Source organism: Octopus bimaculoides, chromosome 3, assembly GCF_001194135.2.
Source record: "Octopus bimaculoides isolate UCB-OBI-ISO-001 chromosome 3, ASM119413v2, whole genome shotgun sequence".
Classification (NCBI taxonomy): domain Eukaryota; kingdom Metazoa; phylum Mollusca; class Cephalopoda; order Octopoda; family Octopodidae; genus Octopus; species Octopus bimaculoides.
The window spans coordinates 81,513,989-81,523,982 of NC_068983.1; the positions used below are offsets into that span (position 1 = coordinate 81,513,989).

A 9,994-nucleotide genomic window follows, 5' to 3' on the forward strand; every position below is an offset into this window, starting at 1 on the left:
AACAAATCGACCCCAGGACTTATTCTTTGTAAGCCTAGTACTTATTCTATCAGTCTGTTTTGCCGAACCACTAAGTTACGGGGACGTAAACACACCAACATCAGTTCTCAAGCAATTGTGGTGGGACAAACACAGATACACACACACACACACACGCACATGCACACATGCACGCACACACACAAACACTCATATAAATATGACAGGCTTCTTTCAGTTTCTGTCTACCAAATCCACTCACAAGGCTTTAGTTGGCCCAAGGCTATAGTAAAAGACACTTGCTCAAGGAGTCACACAGTGGGACTGAACCCAGGACCATGTGGTGAAACAAGCAAGCAACTTACCACACAGCTACTCCTGTGCCTCTGATTTATTTATTTTTCTATTTCCTTATTTTTGAGGTCATAAGTGTAGATGGTTATAAGTCGCGTAGGTTTAAGTCGAGGCAAAGGTGTATTATAAAACATTTTTTAATCATAATGGAATAAGGCATATTAATGCAGACTCATCAGGGGAATGACGACTAGCTAATTAGCAAAACAAATAAATAGACACATGGACAATAAATAAGAGATCTGAAAATAATAAAACATTCAAGAATCGAAGGAAAATATTAAAGATACTATATTTCCAAAGTAAAACAGCTGTTATAAATGTTTTATATCTCCACTTAAAAAAATGTGATTGTATTTGAGTAAGATAACTACTTCTCTTTTCTCATCAATGATATTCCTGTCAGACAAGTCAACTGGAGACAGATGGTAGACAAAATAGCTGTTTTATGATATTCAGTTTAGCACTTCATATCTATGAGTTCAAATTTTATTACTCTGACTGATTGATAAAGTTGAAACCTGTAGATTGACGTCTATCTTTGCGATAACTTCTTTTCTCACAGTAGCATGCATGGCCGAAAGGTGAGGTGTAGTAATATATTGGTGGAGTGTGGTTTACTTCAGAATGAGGGACATAAGAAACAAACAAGAGAATAAAACTATAAATCTTTAATTAAAACTTTTCCTGAATATATATATATAGGCGTAGGAGTGGCTGTGTGGTAAGTAGCTTGCTTACCAACCACATGGTCCCAGGTTCAGTCTCACTGCATGGCATCTTCGGCAAGTGTCTTCTACTATAGCCTCGGGCCGACCAAAGCCTTGTGAGTGGATTTGGTAGACGGAAACTGAAAGAAACCCGTCGTATATATGTATATATATATATATATGTGTGTGTTTGTGTGTCTGTGTTTGTCCCCCCAACATCGCTTGACAACCGATGCTGGTGTGTTTATGTCCCTGTAACTTAGCGGTTCGGCAAAAGAGACCGATAGAATAAGTACTAGGCCTCCAAAGAATAAGTCCTGGGGTCGATTTGCTCGACTAAAAGTGGTGCTCCAGCATGGCCGCAAGCAAATGGCTGAAACAAGTAAAAGAGTAAAAGAGTATATATATGATGTTGATTACCTCATCTTGTCAGATGATCATGTCTGGTAAGTTCACTGTCATCAATTCACCATTTTTTTCTCAATAAAATAGATTTTTAACTATTAATGGTGAGTTGCTATACTCTTACTCTTTACTCTTTTACTTGTTTCAGTCATTTGACTGCGGCTATGCTGGAGCACCGCCTTTTTCGTCGAGCAAATCGACCCAGGACTTATTTTTTGTAAGCCCAGTCCTTATTCTATTGGTCTCTTTTTGCTGAACTGCTAAGTTACAGGGACGTAAACACACCAGCATCGGCTGTCAAGCAATGTTGGAGGGACAAACACAGACACACAAACACACACACATATATATATATATACATATATACGACAGGCTTCTTTCAGTTTCCGTCTACCAAATCCACTCACAAGACTTTGGTCGGCCCGAGACTATAGCAGAAGACACTTGCTCAAGGTACCACGCAGTGGGACTGAACTTGGAACCACGTGGTTGGTAAGCAAGCTACTTACCACACAGCCACTCCTGCACCTATGGATATATTTTCTCGGTAAACTTTCCTCATGGTGAAATTTCTTCACAGTGAATTTGATGGTGGTGAACTCTCCTGTGTTGAATTGATGGCAATGAACTTACCTGTAATCCAGATGATAGCCATCTCATATGATAGTAAGACATCTGTATGCCATTAGATTTAAGTGACAAAAGTTTGTACAACACTCTCGCCACTCTTTCAGTCACCATAGTAAGTTCCAGTGACAAGCATTACAAAGTGACTGGTTCTATTTTGACTGCAACTTTTATGTCCGATTATCTTTCTTCTAAAAGAGCTGCCTTCCCTATGGCATTGTCAAAAATAACTGGAGCATCTCCACCAGATGCAGTTTAATGTCATGCGTGCGCATGTACACACACACACACACACACACTTGTTTGTTCATAGTGTTGTGCATTTTTGTTTTTGAAAATTAAAGTGGAGGTCAGATAAAAAATAGCCAAGAAACACTGTTGTAAATATATATACAGTCTATGTAAATATAACCAACAAATAAAGTGTTTTGTAAACATCAACAATTTTGACAGTGTAATCTAGTTAAGATATAATCTATTCGGTTAACATCTAGAGGTTATCTTTTTGTACCCTACAAATTCAAGTTATATTTAACAAGTAAAGCTGTGGCTCTCTTGACATCTATAAGCAGTATCATTTCACTCAACAATTAGGGGCAGATTTTTTTCTTTTACTTCATTTCCTAGTAGTGTTTTTAAACCAGTCATGCCTTTAACCTTCGTGCCTGCTGACAACATATATATTATTAGAACTTCTTTTGTTGTCTCTAAAAGGATTCAGATACAGAAACGTGATACAGGGAATATTGTAAAATATCTTGTGCAGCTCTTAAGCAAATACATTACTTTACCTTATCTTTTTAATAGATATATTGGCAGGATTTCAATTTAGAATATAAAAGAACAGAACCAAATGCTAATAAGCATTTAATTTAGTGTTTTTGTCACTCTAACATCTTTAATAAATATTTATTTGTTGTGCAAGCTTATAAAAACAAAATAAGGCTTTATTTAATAAAGAATCAGATATGGCAAACAACTATATAATAAAATTAATATTAATTGCATTTTCTTTTGAATAGGCATGAGATTAATATTTTTGATAGAATTAAGTATAGTTTATAACTGACATTTATTTCATTTAACCTGAAGGGATGAAAAATTTGATCTTAGTGGTCTTAAACCGAAAATAAAAAAAAAGAAACGAATAAGAAATTTAATTTGGAGCTCTAGCATTTCAGCTAAATTACCAGCAAAATGAAAATGATGATAAAGGTGTGGGTGACTATTATGATGATCATGATGATGACAATATACTATCATCAGAGCAAAAAGTAGAAAGTAGAATATTGTAAGGACCAATTATTAATAAACAAATTAATATTCTGGATTTGTAAAAATGACATAAACCTTGTTTTGGCATGTGTCAGTTATAAAAATGGCTATGATATGATTCCTCCTTTTTAGATTATAGAATGATTGTAAATGATAAGTGCAGCAGAAAATATAAGGAAACTCAAAGAAAAGCATTATGAGTCACTGGAAAACAAATTCAAGATCTTCTGGGAGATTTAAGAAGTATTAAGATCAATATAAACATTTTCCAAAATGTTGCTTTGCCCCACTTTTTTTTATGTGGGATACTGTTAATATTAGTACTATGAATAACAATGAAAGACATATGCAGCACAGAATGTATTTATGGATAACTTAAAACTGTTTGCACAAAGCAGCTATGAAATGGACTCCTTAGTACAAATACTATATAGATTAAATGAAGACACAGAGATAAAATTTTTGCATTTGAGAGTATGAAATATTGATTATGAGGAGAGAGAGGAAAGTAAAAAGTAATAGATTCCAATTACCTAATAACAAAGATATAAAACAGATAGGTACAGGTAATTATGTATCATAGAGCTAGACACAATAAACAAAAGTAGCATGAAGGAAATGAATGCAAAGAAATAGGTCAAAATTAGAGTTAAATTCTATACTAAATGGGAAAACTAAAACCCTTGCTATTAATGTATGTACCATATTTTTACAATTTTTTTTTCAGAAATTTTAATTTATTTCCTATGTTATTTGAGTTACTTTCTTTTATTCAATGTTATTTATTTTTGATTTAGGAGAACATTACTGAAAACAAAGTTTATTTCTATTGTCTAACTCTTTCAATAGTCTACATCTTAATATTGCATCAATCTTTCTATCTAAATTTATTTTGATATATTGATAGTAAAATAAAGAGCAGGTTAACTTGGGCTGGAAAACTCAAAAAATAATGATCAGATATAGAGCATTACATATTATAAATGATAGTAGTACAATATATAAAAGTTCTACAAAAAAAAAAAAAAAATCCAGAAGATTACTTGGTTGGGAAGAATATATATAGAAGAACAGAATTTGTGTTGCATGATACACAAAAAAGAGTGTGGAATCACTACAAGAAGGGATAAAAAAATAAAAAAAAAAACCCTAAAACATTGGAATAGTCAATGCATATATTGGAATAGTCAATGTATAGCACTTGAAAAATTCAAGAAAACTTATCTTGAAGGGAGTTTGGGAGCTAATGAAAATATGTGAGCAGTGTTTTGCTTTACCCCTTTTGTTATATGTGAGATACTGTTAATAGCAACGAAGGGCATGCAGCACAAAATCATGTATTTATGGATACCTTAAAACTGTTTGCACAAAGCAACTGTAAAGTTTACTCGTGGGTGAAGGCATTAATATTTTTAATTTATGGTCATTGGTAAGAAAATCATTTCAAAACTGAAGTACTTGTGTTTATAGCACAAAAACAGACTCTGGGGATAAAATTTCATGTAGATAAAAATACTGAGCCATCATTATGTAAAAAGTGTTGCAACAAGCATGCAAGTGTGGTAGTAAATTGTCTTATAATTGATGATGTTGCATGAATTGTCCACCAGTAGAAAGTTGAACAGAGAATGAAAATAATTGATTTCAAGCGTCAAAATTCTCAGGGATTTCAACAGCTAAAGCAACCATATGACAGACAGTAGGAAACCAGAAATTATAGTGGAGACAAGAAGTAATGAGTGTCATTGGTAATGTAATAAACAGAGATACTGAGGCTTATGAAAATTTATGAGATTGCATGTATGTGTCCATTAAAAAAATAGATGTAATATCAGTAAAGTAGGACCTCTTTATATGATATATAAAAATTAGACATATTATTATTTTGGTTTGGCTCAAGTTTGGTCTTATTCCTGGTAAGAATTATGTGGATAGTAGGTTACTACCTTTAACCCTAAGTATCCACAAGTTTTCAGCAGTCTTTCAAGTGCTTAGAACAATTTTCAGCAGTCTTATTATTATTGGTGACAAGCTGGCAGAAACATTAGCATGCCAGGTGAAATGCTTAGCGGTATTTTGCTCATTGCTATGTTCTGAGTTCAAGTTCTGGTGAGGTTGGCTTTGACTTTCATCCTTTTGGGGTTGATAAATTAAGTACCAGACAAGTATGAGGGTTGATGTGATCAACCATCCCCCTCCCCTCAAATTCCAGGCTTTGTGCCTGCAGTAGAAAGGATTATTACTATTATTATTTGTGGGTAGTAGGTTATGACATGGAAGAAGAGTGATGGCTGTGACAATTTTTATGGGTCTCACACTAGTGAGGAGTAAACCAAAAAGAATCTCATACATTTCCCTTAGACAAAAGACCTGGTCTGAGTGGTTGAAGGAGAGTGAATCTTGTTAAAGGCATCAGATTTGGTAGGTAGAAAATAGTGTTAAACCAGTTGACAGATTCATCATCATCATCGTTTAATGTCCACTTTCCATGCTGGCATGCATTGGACGGTTTGACTGAGGACTGGAGAGCCAGAAGTCTGTACCAGTCTCCAATCTGATCTGGCAAAGTTTCTACAGCTGGATGCCCTTCCTAACGCCAACCACTCCAAGAGTGTTGTGGGTGCTTTTACGTGCCACAGGCACAAGGACCAGTCAGCCAGTACTGGCATTGGCCACACTCAAATGGTGCTTTTCCTGTGCCACCTGCATAGGAGCCAGTCCAGTGGCTCTGACAACGATCACGCTCGAATGGTGCTTTTAACATTCCACTGGCACGAGTGCCAATCAGGCAGCACTGTCATTGGCCACGACAGCGATTTCACTTGCCTCAACAGGTCTTTGCAAGCATACGTTATTGTCCAATGATTGAAGAGTACTCTTAAACGGGCTGGTTATACAGCACTGGCATAGGCCGTGGTTATGGTCTCACTTGGCTTGCTGGGTCTTCTCAAGCACAGCATATCGCAAAAGGTCTCAGTCACCTGTCATTGCCTCGGTGAGGCCCAATGTTTGAAGGCTGTGCTTCACCACCTCAACCCAGGTCTTCCTGGGTCTACCTTTTCCATAGGTTCCCTCAACTGCTAGGGTGTGACACTTTTTCACACAGCTGACCTCATCCATTTGCAACATTTGACCATACCAGCACAGTTGTCTCTCTTGCACATAACATCTGATGCTTCTTAAATCCAACTTTTCTCTCAGTGCGCTTACACTCTGTCATGTTTGCACACTGACATTACACATCCAGCAGAGCATACTGGCTTCATTCATGTCCTCAGCAGTCATGGCCCATGTTTCCCTGCCATGTAGCATAGCTATTCGTACACATGCGTCATACAGTCTATCTTTTACTCTGAGCGAGAGGCCCTTTGTCACCAGCAGAGGTAGGAGCTCTCTGAACTTTGCCCAGGCTATCCTTACTCTAGCAGCTACACTTTCAAAGCATCCACTCCCGCTACTGACTTGGTCATCTAGGTAATGGAAGCTATCAACTACTTGTAGTTTTTTCCCCTGGAATATGACAGAAGCTGTTTTCTGCATGTTTTCAGTGTTTATTGCTCCTGAGCGTTTGCTACACACAAAAACTATCTTCCCAGTTAGCCTTCCTTTGATATTGCTGCACCTCTTATGTGTCCATAGCTTACACTGGGTACATCTCATAGAGTTTCTAACTACACCTTTTCTACAGATCGAGCAGGGCCATCTACCTGAAGGGATTTGTGGTTTGTCTGCCTTCCAACTCGTTAAGACATTGGTTTTTGCTAGGTTGACTCTAAGGCCCTTAGATTATTTTTATTAAAGTAGGAATTGAAATTAAGATAAAATACTTAAAAATAAAGTTTGCTTGGGACAACTAGAATACCAAGAAGAGTCCAGAAATAGAAAATACTCAACAGAATCAGCAAAAATACTTAATGACTCTAGTGTATTTTACTCTGAAACATACCACTCTCTGGTATAACATTTTAGAACATAGTAAGAAAATGTTATGGTGTTAATTGTCTCAAAATTAAGCGCAAATTTGAGAAGGATGTTAGTCAATTAAACTGGCACAAGAGCTTGACTGGCATTTATCTTATTGATCCTGGAAGGATAAAAGCAAGGGTAACTTCAGTAAGAGTTGAACTCAGACTGTAAAGAGCAATAACTAAATATCACCAGACATTTTGTTCAACAGTCTAATGGTTCTTCGAAAAATTTTCTGCCATTCTTCTACATTGTACTATTCCAAGACTAAGATTGATACTGCTGCCAACGTTTGAGCCATTAACCCTATTATCTTTAGCTAAGTAACCTGCCAAGAAATCTCAGTCACGACATTGCCTTTTAATTAACTCTTCCTCAAAGCTACTGCTACATTCAAAGTTAAAAGCAATAGATTAATTTCCGTAAACTTTTAAAGGCAGACACCCAACTGAAATACTGACTTGAAAGAAACTTTCAACAATAATCCATTTATGACACTGACAGAATAAGGCATTTAGTTGTTAATCTAGATACTTCTATTATTAATTTTTGTATTTTTAACATTTATTTTCCACACCCCATACCCTTTATTTTATTTGCCATACTGTTGATAAGTCTTGAAATGTCATGAAGAATTCTCTTTTTCCTTCTTTCTCTCTCACTCTCTCACTCAAATCTCCTCAATCTTCATTGTTTGTTTGTTATAGATTTATGTAGTTCTCTAGCTGTTGGTAGCTGAGAACTTGAAGTGTTTTAGAATCTACTGACTGTTATTAATACATCTGTTCTCATGGAGACTGAAAAGCAGTCAGAATTACAAATCATTTATGGATTACTGAAGAACTTGTCTTCAATTTAGTCAAAGTAGACTATCTGACAATGAGATCAAGAAATATTGAAGCTTTATAAAGCTGTGTTAATCAAAATCTTAAGAAAATTGAAATAAAAATGAAAATAGCAAAAATAAAAACAGAAACAAATGAATCACACACATATACACACAGATAGAAAGGGTTGTACTTTTCAATTACAAATTTTTTCATACAAAACTGGGAAGAATATTGAACAATTTGAAAAAGTGCCAGGAAAAGAGAGACTATTTACCTTTCTACTACTACTCTTAGTTTAGAATTATTTCCTTGTATTTAATTGCATATGCACACATGTAGATTGCAGTGGTGTGGAACTTGAGTCAAGAGACAAAGGTTCAGTTTCAATAAAAGAATATCCTCTACAGCATGTATTGAGCACTCTTCTCTCCTTCATCTAATATCAATCAATGTATGTCGCTAACACTCTTTCAATTGCCTGTGTGCTTATATGCCACCAATCACATTGAGTTATCATATCTCTCTTCACTTTTGTTCTATTTATGCAAATTACTTATGGCTATAAATATTCATTTGATTACTTATTTGTTTAACAATGATTTTTTTTAATGCTAGTATTTGTTAGACAGGGAATTATTCGAGACAACCTTTTACAGCCTGACACTCTATCTGTTGCCAACCCTTTGCTGTTTTTCAAACAAGGGAGTTTTTATTCAAAAGGTATTCAAAAACACAGGAACAACAACCAGTCATAATCTCAACAAGGAATGTCAACATCATCTTCATGTCATTCAAGCAGTGACAAGCATGGACTGTTAACAGTCATGCACATACACACAATGTACTTCTTGTGGTTTCTGTTGGCCTACAGCTACTGAACTTAAAATCATGTAGTTGAAAATCAAACTTCTTAATGATAGATCACTACTTCCTTCATTTTGTATATGTCTAAACCTTATGTTGACTAAGATCAAGGCAGGACAACTGCTGTGTTGATGGCTCTCATTGAGGCAGAAACACATGCTCACAGCTGTCCAATTGTTTCCCCCCATAAAAAAAAAAATCATTGTTCCTGAAGAATGGCATGACAATTCAAAAAAGTTCTTTATTTTTGAGATCATAGCATCTCATTCAAAGCCAATCGCAACAGCCATCAGGCATTTGTTTGTCTCTCAAATCAAGAATTTTATCTCATATGGTATTTAATATATCTTTATTGATTATTGTTGCTCAAATTCATGATATGGGTCTCACTGAGTTATTTCTCTCAAGTAGTTTCTGTCCTATGTGAGTGTGCGTGTTAATGTTTTTGTATTAAAATACATTTCTTTTATTTCATTGTTCTTTTTCTTTGTTTTCTAACTTCAGGTTATGACTGTCCTTAGAGATTTACCAAAAATACAGTGGAATTAAAAGAAATAAAGAAAATCAAGATCAAATTTTGTTCCTGTCTTTCTTTTTATCTATATTTCTAAACTAATGAAGGTAATACTTAAACATCTATAATTCATTGTTTTTTTTTTTAACAGAACTGAATGAACTAGACAGTAATGAGACAGACCATATGATGGTGAAAATATTTAATTTCACTAATTTCATTTGAAACTACATTTATTTTTTGTAAATGTCCTCCCTACCTGTCTCTGTAACTCAAGTAATCTAATTTTTTTTTACTGTGTATGAAAGAGAACTCCAGACAGGTTTTGATATTATTATTATCAGCAAGGTATAGATGACAGAACCACTAAGTAAACGTAGACATGCATATTTTCTTCTCTCCAATGGTTAATGATTGTTCTCTTTACACACATGCACATCAACAAGAAAGCAAGCTAAAAGACAATGGAT

General features: G+C 35.1%; 1 long non-coding RNA gene across 1 annotated transcript in view; it reads left to right on the forward strand.

Annotated features, from left to right (window-relative positions):
• The window catches only part of LOC128247304 (uncharacterized), a 61,637-nt gene extending 52,052 nt beyond the window's left edge, over positions 1–9,585 (forward strand). Inside the window, exon 2 of the long non-coding RNA XR_008263677.1 lies at positions 9,515–9,585. This is a non-coding gene — a long non-coding RNA (uncharacterized LOC128247304). The remainder of the gene's footprint in view (positions 1–9,514) is intronic.
• The last annotated feature ends 409 nt before the right edge of the window (positions 9,586–9,994 follow it).